At 44.2% G+C, this 20,896-nt stretch overlaps 1 long non-coding RNA gene across 1 annotated transcript; it reads right to left on the bottom strand.

The window, feature by feature from the left end:
• Positions 1-213: 213 nt before the first annotated feature.
• On the bottom strand, positions 214-20,386 carry LOC120884875 (uncharacterized). The gene is made up of 2 exons (XR_005727268.2): positions 11,403-20,386; positions 214-355 (listed from the first exon to the last, which is right to left on the bottom strand). It is a non-coding gene; the product is annotated as an uncharacterized LOC120884875 (long non-coding RNA).
• Between the last annotated feature and the right edge of the window lie 510 nt (positions 20,387-20,896).

Raw genomic sequence — 20,896 nt, 5'->3', positions numbered from 1 at the left:
ATGGGTCCTCATGGAAGGGAAGGGACACCCTATTTTTGTTACAGTGAATTGAAGAGAATGTGTGGATGGAAGGAGGTGAGGTGGAGCCTGTCACCTGGGACTACAGGCCAGGAGGACAGGTTCCGAGAGCCCAGGCGTGATGTCTGCTACAATGTGAATCTTTGGGACTTATGTTAGTTTGTCACTATGACAAAATACATGAGACAGATCAACTTCAAGAAGGAAAGGTTTATTCTATTCACAACTTCAGAAGTTTCAGTACAGGTTCACTTGGCTCTATTGCCTCTAGGCCTGTGGTGAGGCAGAGCATCTTGGCAGCAGTGTACAGTAGAACAGTTTCCAAATTCATGGTGGACTGGTAGGGGAGAGAGAGAGAGAGAGAGAGAGAGAGAGAGAGAGAACAAAAAGTGAGAAGGGACTGGGGACAAGATATATACCGGGGAACACCTACTTCCTCCAATTAGACCCCACCTTCTAAGTTTTCACCACCTTCTAGTAGCCCACTGAAACTATGAACTCATCAAGGGATTTATCCATGGGTGAGGGCCCCTCATGATCCTATTACTCCCAAAGAGCCCCCTCTCAAATGCAAATGAAAACTACTCTAAGATTTCATCTTAGAGCAATTTTCAAGAAATCAAATAATAATAAGTGTTGGCGAGGATGTGGGGAAAAGGTACACTCATACATTGTTGGTGGGCCTGCAAATTGGTGCAACCACTTTGGAAAGCGCTGTGGAGATTCCCTAGAAAACTTGGAATGGAACCACCATTTGAACCAGCTATTCCAGTCCTCTGTCTATACCCAAAGGACTTAAAGTCAGCATACTATAGTGACATAGTCACACCAATATTTATAGCAGCTGAATTCACAATAGCTAAACTGTGGAACCAACCTAGATGCCCATCAATAGATGAATGGATAAAGAAACTGTGGTATATATACACAGTGGAATATTACTCAGCATTAAAAGAGAATAAAATTATGGCATTTGCAGGTAAATGGATGGAGTTGGAGAATATTATACGAAGCGAAGTAAGCCAATCTCCAAAAACTAAAGGCGGAATATTTTCTCCGATTAGTGGATGCTGATCTATGATGGAGGGCGGGGGCATGGGAAGAATGGAGAAACTTTGGATTGGGCAAAGGGGAGAGCAAGGAGGGGTTATGAGGATAGGAAAGATGGTGGAATGAGATGAACATCATTACCGTGGGTACATGTATGATTGCACGAATGGTGTGTCTACACCGTGTGCAACCAGAGAATTGAAATGTTGCGCTCCATTTGTGTATGATGAATTGAAATGCATTCTGTTGTCATGTACAACTAAGTAGAACAAATAAAAATAATAATTATAGTAATAAAGAGCCCCTTCTCTTTCTTTTGTTTTGTTTCCCGTGATGCTGGGGATCCTACCCAGGGCCTCATTCAGGCTAGGCAAACCCTCTACCCCAGCTCTACCTTCAGCCCAGCCTGGCAATGTGTCCTTATCCTAGTTCCAGTGCCAGCCGCCTGCTCCTGCACCTCCCTGGTGGTGGCAGGGACCACAGCCCCGGGCAGTTTTGTTCTGTGATGTCCTTCTGGGAGCTGTTCCTAAAGCCCTTCCAGTGGTTTCCTAAACATTCTGTGTTAATACCTTTGTGCTTAAATATATATAAAATGGCTTCTGATAGAGGAGGTAAAGGTGACCACACCATTCCTGCTGGGAACCACGTCAAAGGGCAGAGGCACTCTTTGAAGCACACATGGGATTCAGTAGGACAGAATCAGTGTTTGAGATGACCTGGCAGATCCTTCCTTCTGGACTAAGTGCACGAAAGGTCTGAGCTCTATCTGCTAATCCAAACCATGTCTTTTTACAGAAAAGAGTGACATTACGTTGTGCACCCCATTGTGCATGGTAGCATTTCACCTACACATCCTAAACTGGTCTTCACATCCTGCAGCTCTGACAGAAGTGAGATTTAAGCCTAACGTCATAATCCCCACTCTACCAATTAAGATACCGATGTTTAGAGAGTATGATCCAAGGAACCCTTGGGTTCTTAAATGTCAGATATTTTAAGATCTGCAGTTCCGCCACTTAAAGACCCATTCATCTGAACTAAGCACCAATCTCTACAGATTCTGAAGCATCAAGGGCCATGCACTGAGTTCCTACTTTGCCATTATATAAGAGTTAATGACCTTGTTTCTAATGCAAGGGATGTGGCATTAGAAACATGTGACCATGCACAGAAGCAAGTTTGATAAGGTGCTAGCAGACCAAGGCCAACGTAATAGTTCTTGGGCACCCTGACTTTTCTAATAGTCAACTCAGCTTTCACATATCTTTTTGCTTCAGGATCCAATAAAGTCACAGATCTCCTGTAGGGACAGCCATTGCAGCAAGGGGAGTGAAGGGTGAAGTGGAGATGACAATAGCCAACCTACTACCCTTTTCCCAGGAAGCTGTGTGGAATCTGATCCCTGGAAAGCTCTGTGTGGCCCAAGCCCAGCTAGGATCCCCTGGTGTCAGAGCAGCAAGGTGTTCAGACAGAGTAACAAGGCACAGCTAGGGAGGGTATCCTCATCAGGAGTTTATCAGATGATTTCTCCATCAACAGAGAGAGAGATCAGCAGGTCTCACCTTTCCCCCCTGAATTGCAGAGGAGCCATGTTTGCTGTCACCCCAGCAGCACAGCTGACATCTCCTGGGGACAGCCCAGTGCCAGGCAGGACATGCTAACCCAGAAGGATGCAACCTCAGAACGCATCGCCAGGCCAAACTTCATTTCCCCCTTTATTAGTGTTTTCCAGAGCAGGCACCCAGCTCACAAAGGAATCTGATAGGAAGATGTGACACCTCATTTTAAATTCCTTCACCGCATTTCTGAAGTTGACGGAGTGTCGGGAAGTGAGGCTGATAAAGTCCGCTGTCCCCTCCAAGCGGACTAATGAGACGTGAAGTCTTGGCAAGAGATAACCAGGCTGCAGGAGAGCCAAAATGACATCACATCAACTCCATTTCAGATCCTGTACACACCAGTGCCTATCACGGCTCCAGGTGGCTGGTACCCTCAACACACAGGAGGTATTTCAGGCCCGGACGTCGCTCTCCCTTGACCCTGTAACTGTCACTCTGGGGTATGTTGGGAACACGTTTGTCACTATGTGTAAAGCCACACATGTTAAGGGGAAGTCACTCTGGACGTGAAGCCTGCTCTGCCTTGCCTTCCTCCCCTGCCCTGGATTTGTACCAGGAAGGGCTTGCCTTGGGCATCCGAGACAGGGACCAGGGGTGTACCTTCCTGAACCCGCACCTGAATAATAGGACCGGGCTTTTCCATCTGATGAGTCGTTCACATCAATAATGAATCGCAAATAACTCACTCACTCCAGGAGTAAGTGGTTGGCATACGATCCTTACCACTGGTTCTCGGAGATAATTGATTTCATGTAGTTTAAAGATGGGGAAAAGAAACAAATGAGAACTCAAGGCGATGTTGAACGCTGCTTCCGTTTAATTACAGCTCCATTTTAGCTGAGATGGGCTCTTTCCTCTTCGCATTAAAATATCCCAGCAACTTGCCACGGAACAGTGATGAATTTTTCATGTTCTGCTCCCCACCTCACATCCTGGCTCAGGGCGCTGTTACCAGCACACTTGGAGCTTCTCTCAATAGATAGTTAACGTGACATGCAAGAGTCGTCTGCGTGACATAGATAACTCAGGGGAACAGCACAAAGTAAATGAGATGCATTAGTGTCTGGATGGGAACTGAAGATAGAAGTTCTCAGAACTTCTTGTTTAATTTATAGAAACGGATTTCCCTCCTGTGCTTAAGATTTCAAAATAGTAATCATATTCTGAAGAGGAGATGTTCCCACTCCAGGTACTAATATCAATATGTAAAAGAAAATCATTAACTAGTTGTAACTCTCAGCAGCACCTATTATATGTCAACAAGCTAACTGAGGTGATAAAACAAACTGTTAGTGGAAATTTAATTACTAGCCATTGAGATTTGGGCAAGGACTAGGGATTCAAGATTCATTACTCTGGCTCCGGAGGTTGCTGGAAGCAGCCATCCGCCCGGAACGTACATTCGTAATAGGTGTTTTCCTTCCCTCTGAAACATCAGAGTAGCAAAGGCCAGTGGGAAACTTCAGATTCAGTTTTCCAGGGATGGCCAGGGCAACGTGGAATGGAAAAGAAAGAAAGAAAATGAAACTGTTTCCAACCACAGCTCTGGCCATCTTCAGGGATGATTGGGGTCGGCAGGGTCATTTTGTAAGTGATTTCTGCACCTTTTAATTATGACAGATTCCTGGCCAATGGCCACTTTTCAAGCTGGTGTGATATGTAATTTATAGTATGATATAAAATGGGTTCCTGCCCTCTGGGGAGCGGGCTAAGCCTCTTTCCCTTCTCTAGAGGCTCTAGTTGTGCCAGCCTAGCCCACCCCCAGCCCTGCCCCACCCACAAAGGCTCCTCTGAAATATTTTCCAGCTCTTTCCACCCTTGCCCACACCTTCATTCACCCTGAGCACAGTGCAAGCTCAGGCTCTTGTGAGTCAGAGGTGTCCAAGGCAAGGTTCAGCTGCCACCTGGGAGCTGCTTTGCTCCAAGGTCTAGATGAAAATGGCATCGAACCATACCAATTCCATCAAGTCCAAAGCCCTGCTCCAAACTAGCTGCACATTCTTGCGGGAGCTTACCATCTCAAGGTCATGTCGGCCTCAGGGGACTTACTGATATCCACACACTGTCTCCACCTTGGAATAAAATTCAGCCACCTTTTCGACTTTCCAAAGAGTTATTCATATCCAGGAGTTTTGACTCGGGAGACATGGAATTAAAGGGCCATGAAATGGCATTGTCCCTTGGAGGGAGCCCTGGCCCCCAGCCCACAAAAGCTCTCTTCTCTCCCCTCACCCCTTCCTCTGCCCTCCAGAGGATGCAGAGCTCTGAACTGCCCTCCTTCCACTATGAGAAGAGCTGGGCCAACCTGGGTGGGGACAGACAGGTGACCAATTTGCTGTTTGGCGGGGACTAGGCTCCCAGGGGCGTGGAACTTTCAGTGCTAAAATGAGACAACAAACTGGGTGGCGGGCCACCTCAGGGGTGGTTTTCCTAGCACAGATGGTGCCAGCTCCCAGGGAAATGACATTCTTTGCCTATTTTATTAGTGTCTTCCTCCCTCGCTCGCTGCAGGGCACTTACAGATCACCCACCCTTCTCAACCTTAGCTGCCCCTTGAAATCTACTGCGGAGACATAAAGTCTCAGGCCTCCTCCTGCAACATTTGTTCAGAGTCACTGGGGTAGGATTTAGGTGACAGCTTTACAAAGTTCCCCCGGATGATGCCAGGTGCAGCCTAGGCTGAAGACCAAGGCACAAGGGCAGGGGTTCAGGAGCTTCGGCTCCGGCTCCGTTGGGTCTAGTCTATTCAGCAGCCTGGAGCAGTCTCAGAAGCCTCCAAAGGATACTTGTTTTGGCGCCTACATGTGTTGTGTTTCCATCTTAACCTACTGTTTTGTTTTGTTTTTTTCTTTCCCCCAGCCTCATTAAAATAGCTAAACTGGTTTTATTGTTCCCTTTCTCCCTCCTTAAAGAAAAAAAGTCCTGGGCTTACCGCTTTCTTGGCAGGTGGCTAGAACTGATTGACACCTTAGGCAATCCAAATGCAAATGACGCAAAACCCTCAAGCCCTGCCACCAGGGGACCTTTTGTAGAGGGAGAAGATGGCTCCACTCAATTGAGCCTACCTGCCTGACCTTGAGAAACCCAGGTCACTCTAGCGCCTGGTGACCCAGGACAGATCAAGACTCAGTAATCCTCCTAGGAACTTCTTGATTCTGAATCTGTAAAGTCTCTATAGGAAATCTCATGTAGATAGATCCTAGGACTTGGGATTCCTGACTTGGACTTTTTAAGCAGAGGAATGGCTAACTTCAGATCTGCTTCCGAAAACTTGGTAGATGCCCCTGTAGCTACTGTGAATATAGAAGGGAAAAGAAGCTTCCAGTTAAGTCAAGTGAATCCAGGTAGAGATTGCAAGTCTCTTAAATTCTCTGTGCCTAGTTCCCTCACCGGGTACATTAGGTTGTTAATAATGACCCTGTCCCCAAGAAGAAGGGGCATGGGAAGTGGATTGTGATGAAAACATAGCTGTCTTTTCATATTCATTCCACCAAAATTTATGGTACCCTTAACACATAGACAAATATGAGTAAGACATAGTTCATGCCTTCAAGGGACCATGATATTATAATCTAACATATGTCTAGTAAGAGCTATTAAACAGCTGGTCCCGGAAACACATACCTTTCATCCTAGCTTCTTCATAGGCTGAGGCAGGAGGATCCCAAGTTAGAGGCCAGCCTCGGCAACTTAGCAACACCTTGTCTCAAAATGAAAATTAAAAGAGACTGGGGGCTGTGTCACGTACAACCAGAAGAATGAGAAGTTATATGTCTATATATGTGTAATATGTCAAAATACATCCTACTGTCATGTATAATAAAAACAAAGAAAAAATTTAACAATTTTTAAAAAAGAAGCAATAGGCACATATAATCAGACACGTAGATTAATATACGTACACAAATATGTATTAATTTGTATGAAGAAAATTTGATCTTGAAGATATTGTTTTCAAAAGCTTTATTACCTACTCTGGTTAATGATAATTTATTGTATATTTAAATGTATTTAGAAGAAAAGATCTTAATGTCTCCAACATACAGACATAAATGTTTGAAATGATGGATATGTTGATGATACCAGTTTGATAATCACATATTTTATACATGTATTAAAACTGTTACATTGCATACTAACAAAAAGGACTGGGGATATAGCTCAGTGGTAGAGCACTTGCATAGAACGTGTAAGGCCCTGGGTTCAAGCCTCAGTACTGGAGTCAGGAGAGCTGTTGGGACTCTGAGCAGTGGGGTATGTTGTGCAGTTAAGAGACAGTGGTGACACTGATTGAAGCTTTAGGGGGCTGGGGATATAGCTCAGTTGGTAGAGTGCTTGCCTTGCATGCACAAGGCCCTGGGTTCAGTCCCCAGCACCAAAAAAAAAAAAAAAAAAAAAAAAAGAAAGAAAGAAAGAAAAAAGAAAAGAAAGAAGCTTTAGGGCTAGGATGTGACTCTGTAGTCTTGTCTAATGTGCTTAAGGCTCTGGGTTTGATCCCCAGCACTGAAAAAAAAAAATCTTAGGAAGTTGATGTTGTCATGTGGCAACTAGACCAACTGAATTTAACCCAGTCGATTAAAGTAGCATACCCTAATGCTGCCTTGGTAATGTTATTTAAAATAGAACATACTTAATTTTTGCCAAGTGTCTAAAGACTCTGCAACCCCTCACCGATGCAGTTAGATTGCATGTCTCTAACACACGACGAGTGACAGACACCACTGCGTCCATTTTATAGATGCTGGATCTAGGAGTAAAGAGCAGGTGGTAGTCTGGAAAGAGGGCTCTGGAGGGTAGTCTAACTTTCCAGGTCAGTGCCTCTGCGCCTCCCAAGAGATCGCTTCCTTCATTTCCTTTTTCAACCCCCAGAGCCCAGAAAGGCTCATTCCACTACTAATTTGATATTATTTGACATGTGTGTATCTCTTTTATTTTCACCTTTTCTTTTCTATTTTTTCCCTTATTTTATTGGTTCTTTTTAGTTAAACACGACAGTAGAATCCATTCTGACATAATTATAAAAGCATGGACTATACCTTGTTCTAATGCAGGCCCCAGTACCTCTCCTTCTCTTCCCCTCCCCCTCCCTTGCTCCCTCCTCTCCCCTGCTCTTTCTGCATTTCCTCCTACTTATTTTTTTAAATTAATATCTTGTGGATGTACATGGCGGTAAGATTCACTGCGATGTATCCATTTATGTACGTAGGAAAGTTAGATTCATTCCACTGTCTTGCCTTTCCCCGTCCCCCTCTCTTCCCTTCATTCCCCTTTGTCTACTCCACTGAACTTCTATTCTTTTTTTCACACCCCATGCCTTAGTGTGGACTAGCTTCCACATATCAGAGAAAAGACTCAACTTTCAGTTCTTTGAGAGTGTTAATTGTTAATTTGAGAGTGTTAAGTGTTAATTGCACTTAGCATAAACATTTATAAATGCTATAAAATCATTCTTCTTTGTGGCTGAGTAGTGTTCCATGGTATATATCTACCACTTTTTCTTTATCCATTCATCTGTTGAAGGGCACCTAGGTTGGCTCCATAGCTTAGCTATTGTGAATTCTGTTGCTCTAAACATTGATGTAGCTGTATCACTATAAAATGATGATTTAAAACCCTTTGGATGTACATCAAGGGGTGGCAACTCTTTGATATTGAGGTCAGCCATCACCTGCTCAGAGACCCTCTCCAGGCTCAATTAGCCTCACTGGTTCTTCTCTCTCAAATCATTCTAAATTACTCTCTCTGTAAGCATGTCCTAATATCCGATGTTATTTTCTTCATTATTTATGTATTCTTTTTTTCTCCTATTAAAAGGAAACCTCTAGGAGAATAAAACTTTGTCTCATTCACTGCTGTATCCACTATGCCTAGGATGGTGACTGATGCATAATAGGTGCTCAATAAAAATGTGCTGGATGAGTGAATATATTTGCACTCTTTCTTAGAGAGTGATGCTGGGAAGAGTAGCTCAAAGAGAATGAAAACAGGTCTCCACAGTAAGGCTATGGTCCTCAAGTCTCTTGCCTGTGAAATTAGACAGTTATACCCAAAAGTGGATCTGAGGAAAGAAATGTTGAGGACCAAATTAAAAAAATGGAGATACTTTGACAGTGAAAATGAGTTGAGTGGGAGATGTCATTATCAATCTGCTTGACTCTGAGCCTTTTCCCTTGGTAAGGGGACCTGTTGACTGCAGCTTGTTGGAGGAAGCTCTTGCTGTCTCATTGCTGCCCCAGCTCAGCCTGTCACCGTGTCCTCTGCAGTCAGCACATCCTGACCCTGCCCCCTGATGCCACAGCCCTTGGCCGAGCAGCCAGCCCTGGCATCATGCACCTGGCCTGGCGCAGGGTGGGCAGGTCTCCTGAGCCACGGGAAGGCTGCTCTCCTCTCCAGGAGCTGAGGCCCGAACCAGGCAGCAGCCACTCTGGGGAGAAGCCAGGGCCCAGGTGCTGTGGCAGCCAAAGGCCTGGAAAATGGCATTGTCCCCTGCAGCCAGGGGCCTCCAGCCAGATGGGGGTGTGTCCTGTGCAGATACACTGTGTCGAGCATTCTCAGACCATGGCTTCCAAGAGGATAATCCCTGCAACCATTTTTAGGCTTGGCATGTTGTTAGTAAGTAGCAGGTGGGGAGTGAAAATGAATTCTTTCTTTTTTTCTCTCTCTCTTTCCACATTTTTATTGGTGCGTTACAGTTGTACATAATGATGGGATTTGTTGACACATATTTGTACCTGTGCACAATGTGACAGTATAGTCCAGCATCTCCCTCCTCCCTCCCCACCTCCAACCCCCCCACCTGTCCGTTTCCTCCACTGATCTCCCCCTGATCTTCATGAGATCCCCCCACCTTTCTTCTCCTTTTCCCTCTCTAGCTTCCACATATGGGAAAAAAAAAAAAACATAAGACCTTTGACTTTCAGAGTTGGGGCTTATTTTGCTTCACGTTATGATCTCTAGTTTCATCCATTTTTCTTCAAATGTCATAATTCCATTTATCTTTGTGACTGAATAAAACTCCATTGTGTCTATATACCACATCTACTTTATCCTTTCATCCATTGATGGACACCTATTGATGGTTCCATAGTCTGGCTATTGTGAACTGTGCCGCTATAAACGTAGGTGTGCGGTGTGCATGTGTCCCTGTAGGATGATGGCTTTAATCCTTCAGGATAAATGCTGAGGAGTGGCATAGCGAGGTCATATGGGGGTTCCATACCTAGGCTTTTGGGAGCCTCCTCACTGATGTCCATAGTGGTTGTACTAATTCACAGTCCCATCAAGAGTGTAAAAGTGTTGCTTTTTCTCCACACCCTCTCCAGCCTTTATTATTATTTGTATTCTTGACTGTCATTCTAACTGGTGTGAGATGAGATATCAGTGTAGTTTTGATTTGCATTTCCCTAACAGCTAATGATATTGAACGTTTTTTTCATGTATTTGTTGGCCATTAGTTTTTCTTCTTTGGAGAAGGGTCTGTTTAGGGGCTGGGGTGGTGGCTTAGTGGTAGAGTGTCTGCCTAGCACACATGAGGCACTGGGTTCGATCCTTGGCACCACCTACAAATAATAAAGGCATTGTGTCCATCTACAACTAAAAAATAAATAAAATAAAAAATTTAAAAGTAGTTTTTGTTTAATTCATTCGCCCATTTGGAAATAAGTAATTTCTAATACTGGTCAATAATAATAATAACTTTCTCCTTAAATAGTAGAGAGTTTTGAAAGTTCCAGGGCATTTTCATCCGTATTACCTGCCTTGATCCTGACAACGCTCCTGTAATTAGTGTTCCTTTTTAAAGTAATGGGATGTACACTCTTTAAAACTGAGGGGTGCAACTTGTCCAAGGTCAAACATCAGAGTGGTGGAAAGAGAAACTAGAATCCAGGTTTCCTAGCTCTCAGACTAGACTGACAGCCATGCCCCGCACAGGGCCAGCTCTGGTTGTAGGCATGTAACCTAAGTTGAAAACAGTCCCCCCGAGAAATTCCCCAAAGGTACCTGGACTCTAATTAATGTTCTTGAGTCTGGCAATAGAATTCAGTGGTAGAATGTTTACCTGGCATACAAGAGCCCTGGGTTCAATCCCCAGCACTGCCAAAAAACAGAAGAAAAGAAATACTTTTAAGCTGGGCACAGTTGACACATGCCTGTAATCCCAAAGGTTCAGGAGGCTGAGGCAGGAGGATTGAAAGTTCAAAGCAGCCTCCGTAAAAACAAGGCACTAAGCAACTCAGTGAGACCCTGTCTCTGAACAAAGTACAAAATGGGGCTGGGGATGTGGCTCAGTGGTCGAGTGCCCCTGAGTTCAATCCCTGGTACCCACCCCACGAAAAAAAAAAAGAAGTGCTTTTAAAACATCAAACACTTTTTAGCCAGCAAAGAAAATGGGGATGTGGTAGAAAATGCCTATCTGTGGTAGGTCTGCCATTTAGAAGAAAGACAAGTACATATAAGCAAGTCCCACAAAAACCACACTTTTAAAAGAAAAATGTAATTTTGTCTTGGATTCAACCCCTCACAAAATAACGGATTGGGCAGCCCCCAGGCTAGATACTGCCACATAGGAGGTGCTGGGCAAATGCTTGTTGAATGGACAGACAGATGGCTGTTGCAGCCTGCGCTAGCTTTCCTCTCTCATCTTGATGAAAAAGAACATATTCTTCTATCAGATACAGAGTCACAAAATATTCCAATATTGGCATGGTGCTTTACCTTTTACTTTAAAAGATCTTTCTTGTGCAGTGCCTCAGTTGATCCTCAAATAACCCTCTGAAAGAGGCAATTTTATAGGTGAGGAGACTGAAGTTTGGAAGGAGATGAATTATTTTCCTAGGGTCAGAAAGAAAAATAACAAATGAAAGATTTATCTTTTGTCCTTCCTCCCTCCCTCTCTTCCTTCCTTCTTTCCTCTTCCCCTCTCTTTTCCTCTCCCTCCTTTCTCTTCCTCCTCTCTCTCTCTCTTTTCCTCTCTCTCCCAGCACCTTCTTTTCTTTTCTGGGTTCTATATTTATTTATTTATTTTCTAGGTGCTTATTATGTTTCCGAGGCTGGCCTTGAACATCTGGACTGGGGTGATCCTCCTATCTCGGCCTCCCCAGTAGGTGGGATTTCAGGCATGGGCAACTAGACCCTCTTTGAAAGAACAGAAAGAACATTTTTAAATGTATTAATGAATTGGAAAGAAATTGAGGACTATTCCGAATTAAGCAACTAGATAAAAGAGAAAATTCAGAGAAAAAAAAAATGGAACATTGAAGTTGGCTTTGGCCTTCCGGGACTTCAATTTTAATTTTCACAGATTCACGAGGCCTGACGAAGGAGAAAAAGTCTGGTGCTATACTAAAAGTGGGGAAGATGGTAAGATTCCTCTGCAAAAAGCTGCTTCCCTCGATTCCTGCACCATCTGCATAGAGATGGATGAGAAGCAAACCAGGTTCCACTCTGACCACAGGGACTACAAGGAAAAGCACATGTCTCCAACTTTGATACTCCAAAAAGAGGAGAATTCGTGTGAAAATTTATAGCCATAAACCAGTCCTTCCATGGGTTTGCACTTCAAATTCACACTCCTTGGGTAGTCAAGGAGCCTTGAATTAAAAATGTGATAGTGAATCTGAGTTAAGTGCCCCCAGTCACCGAGGGGAATTAAAGGCTGTCTCTCCGAAGAAATTTTAATCCAAACTGCAAAGAATTCTCAGATAAAATTTCAAAGATAGAAATTCACAGTCGAGAATTAGAAAGCATTTAAGGAAGCAAAGCACCATGAGCAAGAGCCAGCGGACAGCAGAATTGGACCCACAGTAACATCAGCTATTGAAATTATCACACATAAATGTAAAATGATATGTAAAAGGCCACAGAAATGCCCAAGCAGATTGCTGAACTTTCAGCAATTAAAAGTTATACAATTGCTGAAATTAAAAACTCAATAGATGGCTTCAACAGATTAAACATAACTGAAAAGAATATAAAATAGAATATAGATCCAAAAATATTCAGAACGTGGCTCAGAAAGATAGAAAGAAGGAAAATTTAAAAGAAATATTAAGAAGCAGAGCACAGCAGCAACCTCCGCCCGGTCATCCCAGCCTCTTCAGAGGATGAGATGAGGATTGTAAATTCTAGTCCAGACTTGGCAACTTGGAGAGATTTTATTTAAAAAGAAATAAAAAGGGCTGGGACTGTAGCTCAGTGGTAGAACACTTCAGGGTTCAATCAATTCCTAGTATCTTAGGGGGAAAAAAAACAACAAGAAAAGACATGTTAAGAGACATGTAACATATTACAAGCACTGTAAATACATCTCAAGAAAATTAGGGGAGAAGAGAGGGACGGAGGCCATATTTGAAAAACAGGAACTTTCCACAGAATCCCCAAACTCCCCAAATCCCAAGGATAAATAAAAGGTCAAATTAGATGGCATAGTAAGTTCTAGAACTATTATGACTTACCTCTGTAAGTCATACTTAGGTCCCAACCTTTGTTCAACTCCACATCACAAATTTAAGATCAAGCTGGGAGTGGTGAGGGTTGTGTTTGGCACCAGCCTACCGTCCTACACGGTGCTGAACCTTGTGGTCCTCTTGGTGTGGTATATGCATCAAGACTGCTTCAGGGCTAGAGATGCAGCTCAGTGGTAGACTGTGCTTCAGATTTCAGATCTAGAAATTTTTCTCGAAAGTCTGATGAAATTGCCATCTACACCAATGCAAAGAAGCTCCTGAATCCCTGACTTACTTACAATGTTTTCTCTCCTCTCCTCCTTCTCCTCCTCCTTCTCCTCCTTCTTCACACTGAAGATTGATCCCATGGGCACTTTAACAGTGACCTACATCCCAATGCCACCCCCACCCTTTATTTATTTTTTTTTTTTGAGAAGGGGTCTCACTAAGTTGCTGAGGTTAGCCTTGAACTTGAGATCCTCCTGCCTCAGCCTTCAAAGTCACTGATTATAGAAGTTTGTTTGTTTCTTTAGAGTGGTGTAGAAGCAATACTCATTTAGTGGAAAGCGAGCTTTGAGTTTTGAAGTTTGGTCTTTTCCCAGGCTAGTGATATATGGTACAATCCTCTCTCCATACTGGACAGCAGCCACAGCTCCCAGTTGGCTACAGGATCACAGTCCGTGCTCCACAGTGGGCTGTGTGGCTAAGCTGGGATGTTTGGTATTTAGTGCATTTTCAACTTGTGATATTTTCATCTTACAATTTTCAGGTTTATGGGGACATAACCCCATCTTTCTCTGCAGTGTGTTCTCACTGCACTGACTTCAATCTCTATTATTTAGATTAGCAAACCTGAGGCTGGGCTGTAGGTCAGTGATAGAGCCCTTGCCTTGTATGCACAAGGCCCTGAGTTCTATCCTCAGAACCACAAAGAAAAAAATGGGGGGATAAGTAATCTCGTATCCAGGTGTTGTCTTCACCTGGGTTTTCACTCTGAGCCTGCTATTGGTGTTTATCAAGACAGTGGCCCCACACACACACTACACACATCAAACTGCAATTACAGGACTGAAAGACACAGCCAGGCATGGTGGCTCACACCTGTGATCCCAGCCTCTCAGGAGGTTGAGGCGGGAGGATCACAAGGTCAAAGCCAGCTTCAGCAATTTAGCAAGGCCCTAGGTAACTTAGCAAGACCCTGTCTCAAAATAAAAAGTAGGCCAGGCACTGTTCTGCATTCCTGTAATCCCAGCAGCTCAGGAGGCTGGATGAAGAGGAGGATCAAGAGTTCAAAGCCAGCCTCAGCAACTTAGTGAGGTGCTAAGCAACTCAGTGAGATCCTGTCCATAAATTACAAAAAAGGGCTGGGGATGTGGCTCAGTGGTTAAGTGCCCTTAGTACCAAAAATAAAAAAAGTTTTTTTAAATAAAAATAAGATTTTGTAGAAAAAAGGCTGGGATATGACTCAGTTGTTAAGCACCCTGGTTTCGATCCCCAGTTAAAAAAAAAAAAAAAAGAGGAAGAAAATCTTTTAAAAAGCCTAGAAGAAAAACAAAATAAAACATGATTTTCAAAGAAATGATCATTAAAGTATCAACTGACTTCCTAATAGAAAGAAAAAAAAAAACTTCAATGTGCTGACAGAACATGCTTAGCAACCTTAAAAATCTATATTAAAACAAAAATTATAAATAAAAATAAAGTAAAAACTCCATGTTTAGAAGAAAAAAACATTTCAATGAATTTTCAGAACAACTAATTTTGGGAGGGGAGGTAACCAAGGATTGAACCCACACACTTAACCACTGAGCTACATCCAAACCCTTTTAATTTTTTATTTTGAGACAGGGTCTCACTAAGTTGCTTAGGGCCTTGCTAAATTGCTGAGACTGCCTTAGAACCTGTAATCCTCCTGCCTCAATCTTCAGAGTCGCTGGGATTACAGATGTGCGCCACTGTGCTGGGCAGAACTACTGATTCTACTACAACAGACTCTCACCAAGGAAAATTTGAAGATGCTAAAAGATAAAACTCTACATTTCCAATTTTATGGGATAAAGCTAAAGCATTTCATAGAAGGGAAATTTTAGCCTTGAATAATCATACTAGGATTGAAGAAATAAAGGCTAATAACTAATGAGCAAAGCATCTGACTTCAGGAGGTAGCAAAGCCGGGCTCCAACATCAGCCTGCTTCCTCGTCACAGCCCCAGCTCATGGTCTCAGAGCAAGGGGCATCTAGGAGCACTCAGAGAGCTGGGGACAAGCAGCAAGGAAATCATTGAGCACCGTGCAGTGAAAAATGGCACTTATATTCTCTGGGAATTTGGTTTTGAGGACTGGGTGGCAGGGATGGACATAGGCGGAATTGAAGTCAGAGGACAGGGGCAGAAGCAAAACTAATTTACCCTTTTCCTTGGGGTGAGGGTCCCTTATTTGCCTGTGTCCTGGCTGCTTTGGCCCCACATGTCCTTCTCCACTGGAGCCAGCAGAGGCCATGAGAAAGGGGACAGAACAATTCAGAATTGCCCCCACTAAATGCAGCATGCAAAAATAAACGAGACACCACCGGGAAGGGTCAGAGCCCCCATTCGAGTTTAGAGTTGCCCAGTAAAGAAGCTAAACATCCGTCCTCTGGGTTCAGGAAAATGTATCCCTTCGTCCTCTCGAATGCATGTGATGTAACTTTGCTGTCTGCCTTTGGTGAATACACAAGCAGGTGGGGGCCACACGGAGGAGACTCACAAAATCCGGCAGCCAGAGTTGACAGGGAGTCTCCATTTGTCTAACACCCATTTCCTGAGCATCTCAGTCCCACAGTTTTTTTTTTTTTAATGAGTATACATGTTTAATATACTCTTAAAATGTTACTAAAGTATGGATGGGGATATAGCTCAGTTGGTAGAGTGCTCATCTTGCATGCACAAGGCCCTGGATTCAAACCCCAGCACCACACGCACAAAAAAAAATGTTACTAAAGTACCAATATAATGACATATATAAGGCATAAAAACACAAATTCAGGGACAAAAGCAACAAATCTTGAACTCTAAAAATCAATTGGATGGGTGTTAATTTATTTAGCAGAATTTAGAAAATGCAACCCTAATCTGGCAGTGGATGAAAGTGAATAACTTTCTTTGTTTTAAATCTTGATTATCCTTGCATATTAATTGTACAAAATAATGGGTTTCGGTGTGGCATTGTCACACACACATAATGTGTTTTGATGACCCACCTCCCTATCACCCTTTCTTACTTCCCTTCCCCCCCCACCCCCTTCTCTTTCCCTGACAATCCTTCTACTTTTGAGCCATCTTCTTCTTCTCCTCCTTTTTTCTTCTAGATTCCACATAGGAGAGAAAATATGTGATGCTTGTCTTTCTGTGTTTGGCTTATTTCATGTAACACAATGATCTCCAGTTTCAGTCATTTTCCTGCCACAGACATGATTTAGTTCTTCTTTATGGCTGAATAATATTCCATTGTATGTATGTACCATAATTTCTTTATTCATTCATCCCTTCCTGGGCTCACTTGGCCATCATGAATAGTGACTTAAAAAACATGGATATACAAGTATCTCTATTTCATGCTAACTTTGATTCCTTGCAGTATACATCTAGAAGTGGCAGCTCAATCTTGATGCAGATTGACTCTGTGATCTTCAAAAAAATTGCAGCACTTCTCTGAGACTTCCAATCTCAATCTGGCTGATGCTGTGACTATATATAGCTCCGTTGGAAATGGGCTTTGGTGGGAAGGGGTTATGAATACAAGATGTCGATTATTACCGAAAGCTAGCCTCCTTTGGGAGCCTGGTAGAAGCCTCTGTTCTTTGCTGGCATCTATGGAAAGTCCCCTCCCATTGGAGTCAATGGTACGACCCAACCATTTAGGTAAAACTTGGGAAATTTTAATTATGTGTGGTCTCAATAATTCACATCTGAGTCTCTGAGTTGTTCTCTCTCTCTCTCTCTCTCTCTCTCTCTCTCTCTCTCTCTCTCTCTCTCTCCCCCTTTCTTCTCTCTCAAAATTAAAGGGTTTGCATAAGAAGAATGATTCTTTATTTTTGGGGGTACTGGGGATTGAACTCAGGGGCACTCCACCACTGAGCCACATTTCCAACCCTATTTTGTATTTTATTTAGAAACAGGATCTCACTGGTTTGCTTAGTGCCTTGCCATTGCTGAGGCTGGCTTTGAACTCACAATCCTCCTGCCTCAGCCTCCCGAGCTGCTGGGATTACAGGCGTGCACCACCGTGCCCCGGCTAAAGAAACAATTCTTAACCTTAGCTTTATGTAGAGTCATCTGGAAGACATTAATATGTATTGTTACCTGGGTCTTTCCAGGACTGGTTGGATGGGAATCCCTGGGAGTAGGATCCCACCTCAGCACTTTGTATAAACTCCTAAGAGGCTCTGGATGCACAGCAAGGGCTTGAACCCCCAGACACGATTGTGGCTTTTGCCCTGTTCAGCTCTCTGATTCTGCAGCCTCCAGATCTTCAGTTCTACAGCTGTGGCCCTTGGGATGGCGCACACATGAGCTGTGTGGCTCATACCATGAATACTCAGAACATAGTACCCTGACCTTGGCCAATGCTCTATGTGGATCATTATCCCAGAGCTCTACAAAATGGATGCCCCAATTCAGAGTCAGAATCTTGGCCTATAGGACCATTCTAATATGTTCAGGCAGAGGAAACTTAGACCTGAACCAATAACTGAGCAACTACTATGCGCCAGGCACATACCTACACAACTGCTAATTCTCACACCTTTCGAGGCAGGATGTATTGTTTCCATTAAAAAAAAAAAAAAGACTAGAGATTAAACCGCTTGACTAAAGTGTAGCTGATAAGCAGGTGGAGCTGAGATTCAAGATCGAATTCTGCATCCAAACCCTACATTCTTCCCATTGCACCTCCTTGGTCCAAGTTAGGGCCAGGCTTCAGCCAGGGGAAGATGGGGTTTCCTAAGGCAGAAACCCAGTGGTTTTGCTGGGTCATTGGCCATCAGAGGGCCTCCATCCAATGGGAGCTGAATCCGAGGGTTTGCCCAGCTCCAGGCCTCCTATGCAGGGAGACAGCACTGCTGACGAACACACATCAGGCTGCCAGCCTCAGTTTGTATTTTTACAGTCCACTAATTAGGCCATTTTAACTAATTTGTTTGCATTTTGTATGAGCAAGTTGGGCTTTTGGATTGACTAATGTAATTGCAGCTGGTTTCTGCCAAATACAAATTACTCAGTCTAGTGTGGGCTAGAGAGAAAAGCAAATATTTAATAGACATCAATACCCTTGTAGCTTTTTAGTGGAGCCTTTTCTCCCCTATGGAAAGTTGAAATAATTTCTCTAACATCTGATTGAACTTTCATGTTAGAGAATTATTTTTTAATCATTTTTTTAAAAAATAATGAGGCAAATGCTTTAGTGGCTCTGCTAGGGTTTATCTCTGATCCATTTACCCCTAAGCTCGGGAAACTCACAGGACTTTTCCATTTCCAGGCCAGCTCCCCACAATCTCTTTCTGCTTGGGTTACTCCTGCCACCACCAAGCAATCTACATCGAATATTATATCATAGTTAGCAGTGGCCTTCGAGACCATCTCGTCCAGTAGTTCTCAAAGTGTACACCTGGACCGTCAGCATCAGTACCACCTGGGACCTTGGAAAGACAAATCCTCAGGACTATTGAATCCTAAACTCCAGAAGTGGGGCCCAGCAAGCTATTTTAATAAGCCTTCCAGGTGATTCGGAAACACGAGACCCAGGAGGAGACTATACTTCAGTCAGGGCAGGGACTGAGCCCGTTTCCCTCCTTGTGCATTCCCCACATGCCTGCCTTGTGATAAGCACCAAAAAAAAAAAAAAAATCTCTGCTGAAGAAGTGAATGATGGAATGAATGAGCCAGAACTAGAGGCAAAGGCTTGTGATTGTACTGCATCCTAGCAGAGCTCTCTCTTGCTATGGAGAAGGATAGAAAAATGTGGGGGACACTGCTTCTTGGTTCCTGTTTGTGAGAGGGAACATAACTGGGACTTGGAGCATTGTGTCCTGTGTCCTGACTCTTAAGGAGGATGGCAGTCCCACCCACTGCTTTGCTTCCAAGCTGTGGCTCATCTGGTGCACTGGCCCTAGTTCAGGAGGTGGACCAGTCCCCAACCTGATAGGAGTTGTTTCTGTTGCTCTCATAGAACCTGACATTTTCTTAAGTCCAGCTAGGCCCCTGTTGGGGTGCTTGATTCCCTGATGAATAACCTCAGTCCAACGAGTGAATGGGGAGAAAGAAGCTGTGCTTTGATGCATTAAAAAAAGAAATGTTTTCTAAAGAGAGGATGCTGGGGTGGGTGGGGGGAGTCTTCTGGATCCTCTGAGTTAGGGGAGCAGGTGTCTGGTCCTCACATCTGGCCATTGCAGACCCGTGTAGCCCTGCTGTCTGCACCTCACTGCAGTCTCCTCCTAGGGAACCAGAAAGGGAAGGCAAATAGCATCATGGGTTTTCAAACAGACAAAAGAATCTCCCAGGATGTGGAGAGCAGGCTTCTAGAGGCTTCTACCCTAAGCAAATAAAGATACCAATCCCTGTGGATTCAGCCTCTTAGGAGCTTCCTGTTCCTCTAACCTCAACTCCATGGCTCTCGTGCCACCCAGCTGCCCAAGTCCCTTCCCTCTGCTTGTCTCTACAGAGCCCACAGAAGCATGTGACACCTTTCCAACGGGCAGCACCTGCTCCCTGGCCTCCCTTGGGTGCTCCCCGCCTTCATGGTGATGATTTCCACACATCCACGAGACCTGTCCTCAAGGAAGAGCCTGACAAACTCACTCAACTACAGATGGTAGCAACCGATGGCTGCCGTTTCCACCCTGCGGACTTCAGGGAAGATTCCTCGCCCTGAATCTAGCTTTTCATTCCTAATTCAGGGCAGGCTGACCCACCATCTTCCCTGAGAATGGGTCTGCATTCAAGGAAGACATCAGTCCTCTGGAGCCTGTCTCTGCCCCCAAAGGCCAAATGGGCTCTTCCTTCAGGGATTTTGCAGTGGGCACATGGGGAGGTGAGTGAGTATCTGCTCATCTCCTGAAGTGGAGAAGTATTAGGGCAGGGCTGAAGGGTCCCCATGCGCACAAAGGAGCAGGGAAAACCAATCAGCAGAGAGGGATGAGCAGAACAAGCGGAGAACACCACCTCTGCTCTGGTCTCACACCTTCCAGAGGCAGCTGCTCTGCCTTCTGGCTCCCTGAGGTATTCTCCTCTTTAGCCTAGAGTTCATTTATTTGGGGGGGGGGTACTGGGGATTGAACTCAGGGGCACTCAACCACTGAGCCACATCCCCAGCTCTATTTTGTATTTTATTTAGAGACAGGGTCTCACTGAGTTGCTTAGTGCCTCATTGTTGCTGAGGCTGGCTTTGAACTTGAGATCCTCCTGCCTCAGCCCCCCGCCCCCACCCCAGCCGCTGGGATCACAGGTGGGCGCCACCATGCCTGACAGAGTCCTACTTTTTTTTTTTTTAACATCTGTTTTTTAGGTGTAGATGGACACAACACAATGCCTTTATTTTTTATGTGGTGCTGAGGATAGAACCCGGGTCCCGCCCGTGCTAGGCGAGCGCTCTACCACTGAGCCACAATCCCAACCCCAGAGTCCTACTTTTAATGATACTTGTTGTCTGAGTTTCTCCTTCTTGTAACCAGGATGTCATTGGAGCCTCTTGCACAGCTGAGTGACACAGATGTGTCCAATGACTTTCTGTG

Source organism: Ictidomys tridecemlineatus, chromosome 12 (genome assembly GCF_052094955.1).
Source record: "Ictidomys tridecemlineatus isolate mIctTri1 chromosome 12, mIctTri1.hap1, whole genome shotgun sequence".
NCBI lineage: Eukaryota > Metazoa > Chordata > Mammalia > Rodentia > Sciuridae > Ictidomys > Ictidomys tridecemlineatus.
This window is presented reverse-complemented; position numbering and strand designations above follow the sequence as displayed.